This window comes from Thermobia domestica, chromosome 4 (assembly GCF_964235325.1).
Source record: "Thermobia domestica chromosome 4, izTheDome1.hap1.1, whole genome shotgun sequence".
Lineage (NCBI taxonomy): Eukaryota > Metazoa > Arthropoda > Insecta > Zygentoma > Lepismatidae > Thermobia > Thermobia domestica.
Window position 1 is genome coordinate 60350688 of NC_137457.1, and position 20766 is coordinate 60371453.

A 20766-nucleotide genomic window follows, 5' to 3' on the forward strand; every position below is an offset into this window, starting at 1 on the left:
ACGCAAACAATTAAGTGTGTTTCCGATTATAGAGGTATATAATTCCACAGACGCGGGCCCGCTACGTACCAGTACTATGTGAGCAGTAGGTAGGAAGTCCAGAATCTAAGGAATTGAGTAATGTAGGGGAACGACGTGAGCCTACTAGGCGGGAGACCTGGGTTCGATTCCCAACAAGTTTTTCTGTCGCTTTTTCTTTCTTTGAAAGTTTATTTTTATAGCATAGGTGATTGAAAAAAACTTGACTCTATCATATACGGCATTTCATTCCAACCGGACCCGCAACTAAAACTATTAAATCGAAAGGGGCACTTTCCCACGTATCTTATATATTATAAATATGTACGCTGCCGACGAGACAATTTTCAAGAGGGGCCCATTTGTGTGTGTGTATGAGCGTGTGTGTGCAGTGGCGTACGCAGGAATTTATTTCGGGAGGGGTCCAAACTCAATATCTGTGTATTTTATATTGAAATTCCTAAACTTGTCCCAAAAATTAGACTACAATTACACAAAAGTTGGAATTTCGGGGGTGGTCCGGACCCCCAGGAACCACCCCCTGCGTACGTCGCTGTATGTGTGTGTATTTCCTTAAAATTAATATTTTATACTTTCCATTTGTGGTATTCACTCCAAGTTTGGTATACGCAGGTATCTTAACGAGGGGCATAAAAGGGGAGAGAGATATTTTGCAATCGTTTCCGGTTTGAAGTAGACACTGTTCTCGCGAGACAAAATGTATTGTTGTCTTGTATGGACACTATATCGTGAAAAAGATGCCCCTTTGTTTCTTTCAGACTCTTTTTGGGGAACACCGCCTCCTCAGAGCGCCCCTGGCGAGATCAAAATAATACGTATATAATACAATAACAAATAGAATGTTATCAGCAGTGCCCCCGGGGTAATACTCCCCCCCTCGAACATTGCTTCCGATAGAGACACTGGTGATGCTCCATTTCCAATGCTACATATGTTTGATATTAAATACTTCAGTATCGTCTTGAAACTTTACACGAACATACTGCCTAGTTTCGAGACCATCTCAACAGTTAGCGTATAAATATATCCTTTCCGTCTATGTCTGTAATAACGAAAATATTTTGTTCACGCAATGCCAACAGAAATTATTTTGATAAAACAAAGCAACGTGATAAGAAAAAAAAAACGCAAGATAAAACAAGGTCGGCGGGGATTCGAACCCTGACCTGCTACTCAGAAACCAGACACTTTACCGCGGAGCTAACTTACTACGTTGAATTCTGCTTGTTCTATTCTCCTCAATATACCACATAAGAAGCCAAATGAACGCAATTCAAAAATATGGCAATTTTGAATTCAAGATGGCGACTTCTCCAATGATTTGTTTCTTCACTTAAACTGAACTACGTCCTTAATAACATAGCGAAACCTGGCTTACCTACCAAGAGCACAACTTACAATTTTCATGGTTACAAATTTTTGAGCCGCCATTTTGAATCGAAGATGACGACTTTTCCAACATGTCGGAATTTTCCCCTCACATGCGCTGTACTCTACACACTTGAACGCAATTTCGTGATTCCACCATATCTACAAATTGTGTAGAATTAGACGCCCCCTTATAATATTCCTAGCACTTTCTTACACCGAACATGACTATTTTTTTCAAGTTTAAGGGCGGATTCGCAAACTACGCATCAGAATAAACATCACCTCGAAATTTCTACCTCCTAGATACAGCCATTACAAATTTCACATTTTTTCGATTTGCGCCGCGAAACGAAAACGAATTTTAATGCTCTTTTTTCTATCATAAACTATGTTCCTAGCTTCACTGCCTGACAAAATATGACGTTTCTATGGTGTGCGGAACTACTCTAAAAACCAGCATTTCAAACCGACGAAAAATTTCGACACTTCATTTACATGGAAAATGTCGCCTTTTTCGTGATATCGGAATTTTCCCATTACTCACATCCCATGACGAACAAGTATGCAAAATTTGGTGTTTGTATGTTTTGTGGAAGTACGCAAACAATTAAGTGTGTTTCCGATTATAGAGGTATATAATTAGATTACACTGACATAATAGTAATTAACTCGACTACAAAGGAACCTACACATACCGACATGTTAATAAAAAAAGTCATGTGAACTACACACCAAAACTATATAAATGGACACGTTTATCGTAACCTAACAGAAAGTTTATGGGTAAGAGGATATCCTAGACTTTTCGAAACACCAATCTTAGTTTACAGCGACACACACCCAAAATATCAAAACCCACACTGGTGGATCAGTCCACAGCTATTAATAACAGTAAACATGGCGTCCAAATCTAACTGAATTTCGGACTGTTTCAGATATTGTTCCAATCGATTTGGACTTACTAAAGCTTCCTCACTGTCAATTCCTTAACTGAAACTAATTTCACCTGGATACTTTTCTGTCGAAAATTAATTTCTTTTGTAAGAGTGGAACTATCGTGTTCTAACTTCAAGCGTGACCAAAAGGAGAAAAAGATATAGGCACACCTTAATTCTAAGGCGGAAATATAGTTCCCAATCAGTGCAAAGAAAGTTTGGCGGCTAAAATACAAAGAGAATGAAAAATAGTAAAAACTGGGTTACAAAGAATTTTAGGAGGATATGGACATTCAGAAGAACGAAGGAGAAATAAATTATTCTAACAAATATTAGATTATTGGACAATTTCAGAAATGTCTGTCCAATTGCAGATCTATGGTTTGATATTGTAATAAGGTGTATAATTCCAGTAACCATCCATTTGAGGTGCCGATATACAGCAATTTACAATGAAATAATATATAAGGAATTGTTATCCAAAATATAATTTTTTCTAAGTTATTCTGAAGGTCCTGCATAAATTTTGGTTCAAATAAAAACAAAGGATTTAGTGCATAGACTGAAAATTGTGTTAAAAATTTTCAATATAGAGCATGTTCGGAAAGTATTAGTCCGGAAAAAATTATATTACCTAATCTGTAATGGCACATTAGAAACCTTTTTCTGAACAATGTGAAACATCACTACAATTCACAATTCACATCCTTCAGTAATAATAATAATAATAATAATAATAAAATTAATAATAATAATAATAATATAATAATAATAATAATAATAATAATTATAATAATAATTATAATAATAATAATAATAATAATAATAATAATATAATAATAATAATGCCATGAATTTGTTTAAAGTTGCCTTAAAATTAGGCAAAACTTACAGGAAAAATAGCGATGCCAGCAAGGGGGTCCGGAACTCCAGGACAAACTTTTGTATCTCGGCTGTTTCATTTCAAATCATTCAAGGGGTCTGCATCGACCATTTTGAATTCTTATGTATATATATATATATATATATATATATATATATATATATATATATATATTAAAGATTGACATGACCAGAATAAAGAAAGAAAATAATTTTGGTCTCTGATGATTTGCAACAGTGTTGAAACCTCTCAAGAATAACCACAGATAGTTACCTTTGCAGCAAAGCGAGGAATTGGCGTTTTTGAAAGTATTATTAAGAAAAAGAATAACTAGAAACCTTTTTTTATAATTTAGTTTATGCTATGTTTTCAACTCTTCCAAACTATACTAAACAGAGACATTAGAGGTGTAACATAAACTGTAGCAAAATTAACGAACTTAGAGAAAAGTTTCGTTGTGCACATATTTCAGATATTTAGTGTGCCTAAATGTAAAGAAATAAAACTCGTTTTATGCGAGGAATAAATATTATGGAAACGTCATATTAAAGTAAAAATATTACTTCCTACCTATCTGTACACTACAACTGAGAATTTAGCATGAAAAGAATGAAAATTTCAAAATTTGACTATTTTCAAAAATTAATATCTAAAAAAACCCAACTTGAATTACCATAACACTTGCACAATGTATGGACGCGGCATTGTTCTCCAATTCTGTAAAGACAGACTTGGTGTTATTTTTATGCGAAGAGAGATATGAAATGTTATATTCTACCTTACACAAGTTGTGAAATAATAGTAAAGTAGGGAACAAAGTGTGGGCTTGGCAACACCTTTTGATTTAAATTCCACATCCAAGGTTTTATATCACCATAATACTAATGTAAGTAAAAGTATTGACCAAGAATCTAATCGATAAAATCTAATGTCAAAAATACGTGACTGGTAAACAACTGGATCGTGAAAGGAGTCTGTCATGCTCACATTCGCCGGATTCAAAGAAACGCCATTGCTGCTAAGAAAAAATTAAGTACATCAAGAAGGGATACTTTGGTTTTGCACTTCGATTTTGCAGGGAACTGGATGGTTGTGTTGCAGGAAGAAATCCAACGTTATAATTGGCAAACATCCCAAATCTCAAAAATGAAATCAAATTTTTGATTGTATGCGGGCTAGGCTAGAAGAGACGCTGATGATGAAAAATGAATGAAATGGTGGAATGGAGAAAGTGGGAGGAAGTTAGAGAACCCCGAGGAACCCCCCTCCGGCACGGTGTTTGTCCACCACAAATTTGACTTGGCGCAAGCTGGGATCGAAGCAAGGACTTCATGCACCAGAGGCGAACGCTCTATAACTGACCAACGTATCAATATTCACATGTGTTAGATACTTTCATTGTACCACACATATCTTTGCAGTAGTCAGTGATGAATTAGCTCATGATAGTGCGCAAGCACTGTGTGCCGTCCAGTTGATAATAAGTGAAGTATCTGCACTGTGTGATGAACACACGTTTTCCAGCCAGGTATTTGTATCTGAGAGTGCAGTCTCCAATTTGAAAAACAGATTCCAGTTATTTGTGCTAAAAACGCATGAGTGACAATTACAAGGAGATGGCTATTTTCAGCTACTGGGAACGAAAAATGCCTGCTACTGGGTGATGGTGTAGCTTGTTTAGTAAGACACTGTGATATTAAATTTAATCTGTAACATAGCCTATTGATGCAATTAGAGATGCAAGAGTGTTCATTGAAACTGTCTCTTCATTCATGAAGAATATCGATCGAACCAGAGACCCCAGGCACCGGAGGTGAACGCTCTACGTCTGAGCCACCGCGCCCCCAGTAAAAGGAAAGAGTAGGTGAATGTAAAGCCGGTGACTGGAATTCAGTCCAGCCACTTTGGATTGCATCACATGAGCTTTCCATTGCCAGAACTGCTGTTCATACAAAGAAACCTCTTATTTTTATTTTGAAACCTAACGTCGATATACTGTTATGTATTTCTGAGTACGTGTTTTCGTATCATGCGTATTAAACAATCAGTGGTGGGTAGTGGCGTAACTTAAACCTTCAGCCTCCTGCAACGCTTAGTTATGCACCCCTACTTTTTACATATTCTACGAGCCTGAAGCTCGAGTGCTCCCGGGCACCAGGGGTAGTTACTATTTACGCCTACGATGGTTGGTGGGACAAATAACGCGCGTAGCACTCAAACTGGAAGATGTTTTGCTCTCTCTCAGACTCCACTTGGTACTGCAACTGCTTCCATATGGCCTTCAGTGCAAAATTTATACACAATTCCCATAAGAAGTGTACTGCTCAAGATGAATTCCCCTATTCTCACTGGACGCTCTGCTAGCCTCCATAAGTTTTCAAAAACCGAAGTAAAATTACAAAAGAAATTTTTGCATAACTGTGATACGCTAGTAAGTGCTTACATAAAATAAGTCTTAGTAATTAATAAACCTTGTTTTGATAGACCCGTATCCATGGGTATAGGGGGTGCTCCCCCTAACGTTTTGCTGTACCCTCTAAAAATTTTAACGGTAGGCTTGCAAATGAAATAAAATATAGTTTGATCAGACCCACCTAACTTCAACCGGGCCCAGTACATGTTTGGGCTCGCTTATAACTTGGTTCTTGGTCAACATATTTACTTACATTGTTATTTTGGAGATATAACACCTTCGATGTGGAATTTAAATCAAAAACAGTGTTACCTATCCCACACTTTGTTCACTACTTTTCTATTATTTCACAACTTTTGTAAGGTGCAATATAACAATTCATATCTCTCTTCGGAAAAGAAAATAATACCAAGTTTGTGTCTACAGAATTGGAGAACAATCTCGTGTGCATGCTTTGTGCAAGTTTCATAAAAAACCAAGGTGAGGTTTTTTTTTAGATATTAATTTTTGAAACTAGTCAAATTTTGAAATTTTCATTCTTTTCATGCTAAATTCTCACTTGTAGTGTACATATAGTTAGGAAATAATATTTTACTGTAATGTTATTTCCATAGTATTTATTCCTAGCATAAAACAAATCTTATTCCTTTTCATTTAGGCACACGAAATATCTTATGTATGTGCACATGAAGGTTCTTTTTTCAAGTTCATAAATTTTCTGACAGTTTATGTTACACCTCTAATGTCTCTGTTTGGTATGGTTTGGTAGAGTTGAGAACATAGTATAAAATAAACAACGAAAAGGGGTTCTAGCACTTTTTGTTTTATCTTAATAATACCTTCAAAACGCCAATTCCTCACTTTGCTGAAAAGGCAACTGTCTGCGGTTATTTTTGAGAAGTTGAAACACTGTTGACAATCATCAGAGCTCAAAACTATGTTCTTTCTGTATTCTGGACATGACCATCTTCATTATATAATTTCTTGTTGCCACTTCAAGATGGTCATGGTAAACATTTGGCTATCTCGTGTACGATTTGAAATTAAATTTGCCAACTACCCAGATTTTAAACCAAACCGTTCCATTAAAACTTGATGTAGAAAGTATTTTACTGTACGTTTTATGGAATAACTGTAATAAAAATAAATGAATATGAGTGAAAAATAAGGCATATAATAATTTAACTTTTAGGATATGCAGAAGTAATCATAAAGGTTTCCCTACATGAATATATACACCAATAATAATAATACCAATAATTTGATAAGCTCAGGAACATCAAGAAACAGCATAGTGTTTAAGATTCAGTCTGCAGAAGAATTGCTACTTAAACAATGGTCATAAACTATTTTGACAATCGAGATAAGAAGATAAATATCTATTACACTTTTCGTTTTATCTCGATACTCATTTCTAAAGCGAGACAATAATTGGAGTAAGCGTTATCCCGATGCTTATTCTCGTCTCGATTTTGTTTATTTTGTTTGAGAAACAAGATGAAAAATTCCTCCTCTCGTTGGCAACAATAAGCAAAACCGAAATTTTCTTGGCAAATATCACGTTCCTGCTACGAATTGTATGATTGGATCGATAATAAGCTCCTCACCTTTAATAATTTACGAGAAAATGTATAATTAGTTTATTATTATTACTATTATTATACATTAAGAGTTGATAGTTCAAGTATTCAAACATCCAAGTGCTCAAATATCTGGAGATTATAAAACGTGTGCCATCGCCAAAACTTCTAAAGTAAAAAGAAGCACTTGCCCACCTTGAATCCGATCCGACGACTTCAGAGTATTGACCTAGCACCTTGACCACTCAACCACGTTCACTACACAGTAAAGGATTCGCCCTTGGTGTGCTCACGTTAGGTTTCTCCCGTTACAAAGTTCTACGTTATTTTTCTTTGTTTCCAAAGTTGTTTCATATTTCTCTTACCATGATTTTTGATATAGTTTATATTAATATCTTGAGTTGCTCCTAAATTTTTGTTTCTCAATTTTGTTTCTTCTCCACACTTAACTTCAGATTAGATACATTTAACCTTATACTCTGCATTCAAGGCATTCACCACTGCCTGGTCAAGGACATATCTGCTTCTATCAAACGTTTTTTCGACATAGTATTGAAGCACAAAAATCAGGAGGTCAATTCAAAATGATCGAAGTGTTGATTTCTATTTATGGTTCATTTTTTAACAAGCATTAAAAAGGAATCATAACATAACTGTGGTGGACATTGTTAACCAAGACACCTAATTATTATCTTGCTGTTCAAGTACGTTATCCACTAACCCAACGATATACAGCAGAAGTTTCCGTAACTAACATAATATCTAGGGTTAGTTGTAATACTTTTGTTGTATTAATGTTCTAAGCTATGAAAATTTGCTCTGTTTTTTTTAATTTTATACTTTGTTTTCTGACGTGCAACATTAATAAATTTTAATAATTATTTTATTCATATTTTCTACTTGAGTAGCTTTGTTAAGCACAAATAAATTACGATGTGGATACGTATTTTATGGACTGATTGTTCATAATATATATTGCATGAAGGGTTAAACAATTAAGACCCACGACAAAAATCTTTCGAACACAAGCACATACATATTTAGTGAGTTCAAATTATTAATTATCTTACATCGGGCATCCAACCTGGATCCCCGTACAGCAAATACGGCCGTGCTAGCCATTAGACCAGCGGAAGGGGCTGCCCAAAAATAAACAACAGAATTTTCTGTAACAAACGTGATATCTTTAACTAGTTATAATGTTTTTTCTGTATTAACATTAAGTGCTAAGCTATCAAGATTTGTTTTGAATTTTTATCTTTTTACAGCTTGTTATCTGAACTACAACAGTAAAATAAAAATATTGTTGACGGATAGTAATGTATTATTGTACCACACAAGACGCTTCTTTTAGATTTCAGCGTTACAAATTAAATACCTAACTAGACTCGCATATTTGTATGATAAGGAACATTGTGTCACAGTCAAGATTTTTCAAAAGGGTTGTCATAACCGAGACTTGCTACTTATGCCTTCGTTCAAAAAACCGAAGGTTTCAGTTTATTTCTGTTATTTTTAAAATCAAAATTTTTTGTTCATTCTTTCTCCTTCTGACCCTTATTTCATGACGGAACTCTCAAATTAGGAACCTTCGTCGTTAATGAATGGATAGTCGAGGTGTTATAATCATTAGATTAGAAATCCGGGGGTTCTGAGTTCAAATTTACTGTAAGTCAACTTGATACTATTAAATTTAATTTGTTCTTGCAAAGTGAATGATGACTTCTTTTGCTCAAAGTTCTCCATGTAGAAATGAGTTGCAAGAATCATGCACATTTGAACAGAGAGAAAGAAAGAGTGAAGATATCTCCAATTGAAATATTATCCGAAACATTCATCGATATTCATTTTTGTATATTCTTCTTTACAAATTACGGTTTTCGCGACATAGTGAATGACATATTACGGCGTATTACAAGAGATAACTCTTATTCTTTCGATATCGTATATCGTTGAAACGATAATGTAAAACATCCTGAGATTCTACAGAATACTGCAACTTGTGATATAAAATTGACAAACATTGATTTTTCTTTGAAATATCTAGAGTTAAATAGAATTTCTCTGTAGTCTCTCATGGTATCAATTGCTCTGTAGATACTAAACGGTGTATTCTACCAGATTTTTATTCGTCTCAGAGGCATGGAAATTTTTCTATTTTTGTGAAGTTTGCTACACTAACATATTACTACAAAGCAAATGGAAACAATGCAACATAACTAGTGATAGTAATATCTGCATTCACAACCTTCAGGAACTCAAGGTAGTAATACTGTATGATCAGAAACAATGATTACAAAACAATGATTACAATCTAGTCTTTATCACCATCTAGCCTGGGTTCGAGTAACTTGGATCTAGGTTAGAATTGTATGGGTTGAAATGTGTTTTGCAGATTCGGCTCGATTCTTCAGAAATATAACGGCAATATAACTTACTTCTAGCACTTCCCTAAGTTTCTTTACTATATTTCTAAGCTTATCCCGTTCTTTCTTCTCCTTTACCTCTTCTCTTCATCCTTCTTCTATTTTCTTCCATCTTTACCATAGACTGTCTAGTGTATTGCTTTCCCCTTGCTTTCTACTATTTCCTCATGCCGTAGGCATCGGAGAACTAGAGATGGTTATCCTCCCTCATTTTGCCCTTACCCTCACCTCACCCACATTTTAATAGTTGATTGTGATGGCGTTGGAGGTTAAGGGTGAGTGTGAGGGCGTCAGTGGAGCGAGAGTGTGAGGGCGTCAATGAAGAGTGAGTGTGAGGGAGGGTGAGGGTGAGTGTGAGGGAGGAGGTAAAATTAATTATCTCGCAATTCTTCATTTCTGGAAAATATGTTAGAAAATATAATGTAGTTTTTTTCTTAGAATTAATCGTCGTTCAAAGAAAATCGTCATATCAATATTCCATCAGTTTCATACGCTTTTCATGCGCGATGACAAGATGTTTCTCATAGCTTAATTACTTTTCTATATTTATGTATTTTCACTTTATATAAATAATAATTACGAAATATATAAAAATAACTACTGCAAGTTTTTGGCTACCGAAGATTTCAAAGCTTTACGAAAGTAACCCATTAAAATACTAGAAGGTCTCAGGAAATAAGTTTTTTTTTTTTGATATATTCGTTCAGAAGAGAAACTAATAAATATTAATATATTCATTCATTCTGAAATAGTAACTAAGAAAAAACTTTATTTTCTCTTCTAAGTAAGAGAAAAATATGTATAAGAATAGTATAAAGTTGCAAGCTGCAACAAGTATAACTTTATATTATTTATCAAATAAAAAGATATTTCCTGCATTTGGTTATATACGTAATTTTAGACTTCTAAAGTACGCTATGCATATGAAAGGGAAGTCTTATAGAACGGCTGTGTACGTCTATGTGTCTGTCTGTCAACAGGTATCACATAAAAATCGGTAAGAGCTATTGACAAGCGGTTTTCAGGCATCATTCCAGCCATCCAATAATAGGTTGCATCTCCTTCAACAACCTCCTACTTAACAGATACCCTCAAATCACGTTGCCAGTAAATTTGTTAAACCGGAAGTGGTAGAAATCGGAAATTCCCGGTTTCAAATTAAAGACCACGAGTAGAAAACAGCAATACCGATCAGCAAACGGTTTTCGGAAATAGGTGGATATGAAAGGAACCACCTTATCTCCTGCATTTCCACTAAAACTGGAAGTGGTAAGATCTACTACTACTTCAGGTTTCAATATTTATTTTCATAAATTTAAAGGGGTAAGAGCAATCGACAAACTGTTTTCGGGAATCAAATCTGCATTGCCAGAAGAGGTTTCAACAAACTTACTTAAACGGGAAGTGGTAGAAGTCGACCATATCTGGTTTCAACAGACATATTCATAACTCATAAATGAACATAAAACATAGCTAGCGATAAAGAGTTTTCAGAAATCGATTTAAGATCTTATAGGGACAAACCACCTGCACTCCTGTATTTCCACTAATATCGGAAGTAGTATAAATCCATTATTACTTCTGGTTTCAATATTGATTTTCCTAGACCTAAAACGGTAAGTGCTATCGAAAAAGAGGTTTTCGGGAATCGATTCAGCTTTCAAGAATAGGTTCCATCTCTTTCACCAATCTTCGAGTTAAACCAGAAGCTATGTTTCAACAATATTGGTCATAACTCAAAAAGGTAAGAGCTATTGAGAAACGGCTATCGGGAAACGATTCGTCGTTTCAATAATAGGTCCCACCTCCTTCGACAACCTAATATAAAACCAAAATGGTAGAAATCAACTACTCCCGGTTTCTACTATTTCCAGTTTTACTATTGAATGTATAGTTCGTAAGTTTACCGTAGTTTCATACTGTAGAACGATGCTCGCTTATTCTATCATATAATTCTTGTGTTATCAAATACTACGTTTATTACCAGGTACTCAATAATATTCATATATTTTCCCATTATAGGACCTAGAAAGTTGAACGATTATAATTAGCTGTAATGTCATATTTCTATTCATGGATTCAATCAATATCATGGCTTAATGTGGAGTTATTACTTGATAGTGGATATTTGTTTAGAATGGAAAATTTTCAGAAATGGGAAGTTTTAAGCGAAAAATTTTCCACATCACATCACTAGTTGCAGGGATGGTTCCAGTAGAGTAATTGTTAATATGTACACATAATGGACGGAACAATGTAAAGGAGATTATTTCTACTAGGGTAGAAAATGTTTTATTTAAGCTTTACTTTATTTGAAGAAGCGCCAAGTGAACTTTGTGGTGGAAAACACCGCATACAGTGGTTTTCTCGGGGTTCTTCCGTTCCCTCCTACTTTCTTCATTTCACCATTTGATTCATTTCTCATCATCAACGTCTCTCGGAGCATATTCGTGGGACGTTAAACTGAATATTTCATTTCATTTTATTTGAAGGAGAACATTTCTAACCAGCGATTGTCTGAAGCAAAGATCCTTGGGTTATCCGGGTTCGATTCCGTGCCGGACATAAGTTCTGCGATAGGGAGAAAACCTCAATTAAATATAAATTATAATTGCATTTACAATGATTTGCATATACAAATATAGTCCTAAATTTACACAGTTCATTTTTTATTTTTATTAAATTAAATATTTCCCTTTGTCTTTCGTGACTGGTGGCTTTATGGTAGTGGCGTCACTAGGTCTAATTTGGGGTGTTCAAGCCTCCCCAATGTCTTACAAGCCCACCTTAAATTCAGTATGTTACATACTTTTAGAAAAGAGGATACTAAGATAATCTACCGAAATTACACTATTGACGAATTTGCACCCAAGTGCAACAGAAGGTGCACACACACCTTAAAATCCAGGATCTTCACAGAGTAATTCATCGTTGATTATTAATATTCTGTTACTATATGAATAGGCGCCTTAAAACATGAACTATTTCACAGGCAAATTTTAAATAGGTTACTTTTAAGGTTTGATTACTTTATAAGATAATTAATATTTTGTTTTTATACTGTATTCTAATATTATTTCGTGCAAATAGGGATTAGCATGAGACAAGATTACAGGTTGGCTCGCCTCGAAAATATGTTGTTTAATGTGATGCCTCGAAAATTCTTCTTCTGTTGGAAGAACCCTGTCTCGTCTCGAATCTTGTCGACTTATTTTGAGAAACAATAGCTTTAATTTAATAAAGAATAAAACAAGCACGTCTATTTGCTAAAAATGTGCAAGACTAAAATAGTGACCACAATTCTTATGCCCCAAATGCTCGCAAATTTTGTTATGTTCTTGATTAAAGATAAATCTAAAATACCGAAACAATGGAATTTTGGAGTGTTGGGTACCTTGGCCCCAAAATGGATTTTCTGTCCCCTTTTAAAAATCATAGTTACGCCGCTACTTGTTGGGTGCAAACAGTCAATGATCGTACAGATCACGCCCATACCCATGGGGCCTGAGCTTCCCTGAAATTATGAGTTAGAAAATGAATTTCGTAATGAGGAGCAATTGCCTTCATTCGTATTTAAAGTTGCTTGTATCCGAAATATGTTCCGTCCTTCATTTATAAATATGGTGTTATATAAAGTCATAACTTCAATATCTTCTTTCTGGATCTCCTAAGTTCTTTTCACTAAAAGTTGAATATCAACAAACATTTGGCAAACATTATTTTAGATTTTTTAATCTATGTTCTCTACAAATTGTAAATCAGACATATTGAAAGAAAGGCACGAAAAGTCAGATATTAATTGGCAAGCCCCCTTCATGAAAAACAGGACCACACCATAACACCACCGCCTCCGAATTTTACTGTTGGCAGTACTCACGCTGGCAGATTACGTTCACCGGGCATTCGCCATACCCACCCACACCCTTACCGTGATTGGTCACTCCACACAACATATTTCCACTGTTCAATCGTCCAATGTTTACGCCCCTTACACCTAGCGAGGTGTCGTTTGCCATTTACCTGCGTGATGTGTGGCTTATGGGCACCCGCTCGACCATGAAATCCAAGGTTTCTCAACTCCCGCCTAACTGTCATAGTACTTGGAGTGGACTCTGAGGTAGTTTGGAATTTCTGTGTTATGGTCTGGATAAATGGCTGACTATTACACATTACGACCCTCTTCAACGGTCGGCGGTGTCTGTCAGTCAACAGACGAGGTTAGTTAACAGACGCTTTTGTGCTGTACGTGTCCCTTCACTTATCCACTTCACTATCACATCAGAAACAGTGGACCTAGGGATGTTTAAGAATGTAGAAGTCTCGCCTACAGATTTCTGACACAAGTGACCCCAATCACCTTACCACGTTTGAAGTAAGTGAGTTCCGCGGAGCACCCCAATCTGCTCTCTCACGATGTCCAATGACTACTGAGGTCGCTGATATGGAGTACCTGGCAGTAGGAGGCAGCACAATGCATGTAATAATAAAAACGTATGTTTTTTGGGGGAGGTCCGAATACTTTCGATCACATAGTGTACCTGTGGCTAGTAGTTTGATAATTAAAAATGAGGGGGGATACTATGAATTTCCTGAGTGAGTATTTTCTTGAATGTGAGTTAAATAAGTTCAATTATTTTTTCAGGTAAACGCAATTTTATTTTTCCATGTGGGCCTATTACGTAGTTTTCTATTTTGATAGTAGTCTTTTCTTTTTCTTTCAAATGTTTCGCCCATTAAACTTGCCGCCAGGGCCGGTGGCACGGTTTGACCCCCCTCCCGCGCGCCGGCCCTGCAACATGGCAAAAGATGAAAGGTTAACTACACGTTAAAAAAAGAAAGATTTAATTAAGATAAAATGACCAACACCTGGTGTTACAACACAAAGCCAGTTAGCTCTGTGCTTCACTTTAAAATAAATCAATCGAATTCAATGATGCTTTTTCCTCGCCTATTATTTCCATTCCTTTTATTTGAGTTAGCATCCCGTTCAGCGTAACATGGGATCCGAACGACATGAGGTCTCGTCGGAAATCGAATCCGTGTCTCAAGCGCCAAAGGCGCGTACGCTATTCGTATAGAAAAGAGAGATCTCTCCTGTTAACCGCCAATAACTTTTAAAATAAATAATCTTATCAGATTAATCCTAAAGCCCAGTGGTTCCCATCGTTTTACCTGGCGCTCCCCCTTCGTATTTCCTACATACTTTCCGCCCTCCTTCATCCCCGATTGTTTGTCATACATACTTTTTGTCTGGCCTTTTCTGGGATTTCAGATGCAGCATTTTATTTTCAAATCTTCAGTAATAATAACAATACTATGCTATTCTATAGAACAGTAGAAGTGAGTGACTCTATCAGCCAGACCATATTTCTATAGGGAGGAAAGTGCAATTTACACAAAATGCTCCCTTTGTCACAAAAACAAGGGATAAGGAAGGATATTCGGAAACTTGTATCCTAAAAGAGTAAATGGTAGTTTTTTTTCAAGGAACTGTATCTCCCAGATTTCTGAAGTTAGGAAGATAAAACTTGGAACACCATTCACCATAAAAAGTAACTTTTTTAAAGCTTTTTTTTGAAAATACCACACATTAGAGGTGAATTACACGTACGTACTACTTTACACGTACTATATTGGGCACATATAAGTTTGTCGTGTCATGGTTAATTCAGTTGCTTGAGGGTAAGTGTGAGGGCGTCATTTGAGTGTGGTTGTGAGCGTTAATGAAGGGTGATGATGAGGGCGTTAAAGGAGGGTGAGTGTGAGGGAGGTTGAAGTTGAGGGCGTCAATGGAGGGTGAGTGAGAAGGACAGTGAGGGGATGGCGTTAATGGAGGGTGAGAGTGAGGGAGGATGAGGGAAGGCCGTCAATGGAAGGTGAGTGTGAGGGAGCGTGAGTATGGAAGCATCAATGGAAGGTTAGTGTGAGGGACGGTGAAGGGAGGGCGTCAATGGAGGGTGATGTGTGAGGGAGGGTGAGGGGCGTCAATTGAGCGTGAGGGTGTGGGGGTTAGGAAAAATGACCATCTCTACGGAGAACCATCGATGGGTAGCTAGATATATCTTGCCAAAAATTGGCAGCCAGCAGCTACGATCCGTGGTGGCCCCGCTTTCGGTTTGAAAATTATACCACCAATGGCCCACCAGCGGCAAAGATGCGACGAAACGCCAGTGAACAACAAAATGACTCCCCCAAAATATGTTAAATCGCTTATATGCGTAATTTGTTACGTTAAGAAGAGACGAAAACACCTTTAAAAATAAAAACTAAATGCCCCAGGGTAGGCGCGAACCAACCTTTGGATTACTAGGCGCATGCCCTTCCGACTTGGTTATGCAGGAAATGGAGGAGATGCAGGAAACGTCGCCTGTAGGGGCATAAATCGTTGAGGTATTTCTAATTTAGCAGATCAGAGTGCTCATGTAACCGTGTATATTTGACGATAACCGTTTGAGATTAGTAAAGTACGTTCGCCATGTAATTTTACAACAAACTGGAGCACGTCTATTTACTTTATTTCATGTTTCTCCCATACTCAATTTCAAATGATCACCTAGAGTTGTAATATAAATTCATACAATTATACGCACTCATCCCGTGAGTTTTCACTTCATGATGTAGAGGCGGGGGTTATTCTTGAATCCTGTAGCTCACTTTAGGAAAAGTTCGTCAGGGAAAATAATATATGACAATATCCGCATGCACACGACTGACGGTGCTTGTCCCTCTGCGATCGTCCGCGACGAATCGAAGAAGCACGGACCAAAATAAAGACGACCCGCTCGGGAGAGTAATACTCCCGGAAGTACGTTTTTCCGTGCGCTACTTTAGCCAGATGTTTTACGCGCTATCCTAGTCAGTTGTTTTAAGTTGGTCACAAAATCTATATCATTTGCTACAAGGGAACAAAACGAGCCTTATATCATGGAGTACAACGGCAACAAAACGAGCCCTGCGGAGCTTCTAACCCGTTCCTACTACTACTACTACTACTACTACTACTACTTATCTGCACAAAAGTAAGTAAATCATATTTTTGAGTATTATTTTCGTATTATTTTAATTTAAAAAAGTGTTATAAAAATGTAAAAAAATGTTTAAAAAAACTTTCCACGGGCCGGGTTTGAACTCACGCCAAAAAGAGATTTTTGTTACTAGCATATAGCGCTACCCCCTCGGCCACGAGGACCGACAACAACAATCGTCTGAATTTTGCTATTTGAATGCAACGTGGCAAGACCTAGATAACGCCAACCAGTCAGAACTGTGTTTTCCGTTCCTACTTCCGGGAGCATTACTCTCCTGAGCTAGTCCTAAATAAGGTCCTCGCTGCTACGCAATGATAACTTCAATAATCCGACTCTGGATATTTCTTTTGACTGGACGAAACCCTGCCGCCAGTGGACACCCAGCGGCAGTCCTTCGACGCGTCGTTATACCGACAACCGACATTTGCTGGCAATTCGGCAACTAGATGTTGGTGAGGTTTACGGCATGGGGTCGGTAACAACATATTTTTTTTGTAAGATCATCTTACTCTGTTTCCTTTTTCCTAAGATCGTTCTTCTTCTTCCTCTCCTTCCTTTATTTTTCTTTTGACTTTCGATTCTTCTCTCTTAACCTTTCTCTATTTTAATCAAACTGGGAGTTATCGCCACTTCATAACTGGGAGTTATCGCTACTGTACGCAGTCAATAAGTTTACGTTCAGTTATATATTTGGGCGTCCGATATTAAATAACAGTTAAAGAATTGCATATAAACTTTGATTAATGATAAGAATATTTTATTAAGTCATGATGCACAATAGTTTTAGTTTGATTTTAAAATGGTTTACAGTTTCAAATGGCTACAGCTCCTCTATTCTTCTCTTCTTCTTTTATTCAGTTTTGACGTGGGTGTTATTCTTCACGGTTTGTAAAGATAATCGAAAACGATCGATATTAGTTGAAAAACAGATTTAGAAACAATTATATAAACAAAAAATATAGTGTTTATCTTCATATATCCATTGCTTTCTATTATAATAATTGCTGATGCTTGTGTTTATTATATGGAGCGTTTAGTGCACAGAGCAATCAACCCATAAAGTTTTGAGAAAAATAGACATAGAATTTGTACTGTATGCTTAATTACACGGAAATTTTGAGTTTGGACTATACGCATAATTATTTGGAAAATTGTACACTTTTTTCTTTACGTTCTTCTACTTTACTTGATTTTTGACTTTCAAATTTCATCCTCTTTTTAACTTAAAATATCGATAATTCAACAAGAAAATAATTATACCACGATAATTTAATTCAAATTCATTGTAATTTGGACCACGAGAAACACTTCACCACTTTTTGTCGTAAATGTCAGATCCAGCGTTATTGCAAGAGAGCGTTGCTTGAGCGATTGATCATATAAATTTAAACTAAGATTAGTTAAAATTTCTTTCACATCGTGGTTTTGTTGTAAGTGTAAACTCTTTACTGAGGCCGTGATCATGTGTCAGATTTAATGACTATAGGTTTTAGTGGGTGAGAGTGGGTGAGAGTAGTTCATGGCCGGTAGTGGGTCGTTGGTGGTTTTTCACAGTGGAGCCTGGTTGGTGGGGCGTCAAAGGGGGAGAGACTGGGTGATTGTGGGTGGTGGGTCAAGGTGGGTCGTGAGTCAGAGTCGATCATGGTGGGTCTTGGGTAAGTGGGTCGTTGCTCATGATGGTGATGGGCCAGTGGGTCGTGGGTCTAGTTATAATTAACCCACGCCGTCTCAGGACAATACCTTTGAAAATCTTGATAGCTATTTGGTTTAGGAATAATAACGGTATGAATTTGTATTTTTTAAATGAATAGGACTAGTTCCATACTTATTGCATACTGCTTCAAAAAATAATATTGGAAAACTGCAATATTATTTGTTTCATATAACATTATATTCCTTGTATTTACAAAGTCAACACAAAAACTCCCATTCTATTGAGAATGAGGAAACAATTTATGATTCTTGATTGTTTTATTCAAAAAACAAATTAGATGTCAATAATCGATCATTATCATATTTATCGTTTGTCCCTAGATACAATAATGTAAGTCTTTTAGTACATGTCCCACAAACGTACCAAGAGACCACATGACTTGATCGGTGAAAATTGCTCTGGCTTATAGCTTGAATACTTATGTATGCAACTAAAATATCAGGTTGTCAGGAACATATTTTCCTGTCTTAGCCTAGCACAATAATACTAACTTTCCAAAGGAAAATATAAGATGTGTTCGTAGAGTTAACCACTTTCGCTAATTAGAAATGACTTATCGTTTACTTGGGTGCAGAATTGCGTCGTATCTGTGTCTCGTAATATTTTACCCTTCCCAACTATCGACACTCTGCACAAAAAATTCTCGGTACTCTCCTAGTTATAGTTTATACTTTAAGATTCTAACCACAAACATCAGTTCATAAATAATAATAATAATAATAATAATAATAATAATAATAATAATAATAATAATAATAATAATAATAATAATAATAATAATAATAATAATAATAATAAGGAAAAGCAACAAACGATATTAAATAGTGATTTTTGAATAGGTGTTATGTACATGTGTGAAGGAGGCAGCAATCAATCAAGTTTATCTTACTTTCTTCTCACTTCCTTTCTGTTACTTTTTAGCTTACCTTAATAATTTGCTCTGAGAGTATTGTCTATTTAATATTACTATGCTATAAATAAAATAAACAAGAAAACTGGTTTATTGTACATATGTATACAAAAACTTACGACGTCAACGATGTTAATTACTTGAAAGAAAACAAATATAATTTACTTTAATGAAGCTATCAAATAAAAAACCGCATATAGCGCAAGTTGAGAGGACGCTATACTGACCACTATCATGTTTGTCCAGGGATGTTATTATATCCGGGCACCAGACAATATTTTAAAAAATACATATCTATGGATGGAAGATTATAGACACTATTGAATATCTCGAATGCAAGCGTCATTAAATTGCTAAGCGTAAATTGAGGTAAATTAATAACATTATTTTCGTTCAGTAGAAACATTTATGGAAGGGGACGGTTTGCTTCTTGGGGTAGCCGGCCCTCCTGTAGTTCCGCCTGTGGTTAATTATGGAGTAAGTTATATCGTGCTACCCATCTTATGCCTTTATTTTGGCACGTAGTTCAAATAAGCCCTTCAAAAAATACATTGAATGAGAAAACGATTTTGTAAAAACAGAAAATACTGCCAAAAAAATAGTGTAATGTATAAAATATCTCTCGGGGTATAATCCTCACAGGTTCAGATGGAAAGTGGTAGATAAATTTGTATTTCTATAGACACGACAAGAATAACAAGAATAAAAACGCAGAAAGCATTTGTATTCCTTAGTTCCTGTTAAATTACGCGCAAGAGACTTACCCTCAGTTTAAAAGCATTTACTAAATTTAATCTTAGTTTATCTATCTATACAAAAAATATATGTATCTTCCCGCAAATTTAGTACACATATAAATTACAAGCTCTAAAAGTGCCTATTTTGTAGGGAGGAACACGTAAAATAATCGATGTCGAATTTGCCTTTTACAGGAGTGGCTTTGGGATTTTATTTTTGTGTAGGCCTCCTTCGCTTACATATATACATTTGGTTGATTAATGACAGTAGGGAACTGGTTTTACAGTAATGGCTGATGCTATTCGTTAAATAATTATCTACTATTATCATTGATAGCAGAACATATATTTATTGTTCCTTTAAGCGTTTATATATTTTTCAAAAATATTTGGGTAGGCCCGTGCCTGCCCGGGATACTCGCTGAAACCGCCATCGGTATTTTTTCGAATTTGTAGTTAACGGGAGCGCTGAGATAAATAGTGACATTTCCAATGTCATTTAAATACAAACTTACTCTCACGGATATAGGGTCAAGAGGCAGGAGTGGAAGTGGATGACGTATAACATTGAATACTACCAATAATACCGCCAAATCATAGCATAAAAGTTACTAAAATAAATAGAGGTATTCCCTATGCCGTGATTCAGGTTGTATCTGCATTGGAAATAAGAGTAAAGGTAGAGTAAAGAATAAAAATGAACGAAACCGACATATATGACTGTCAAATT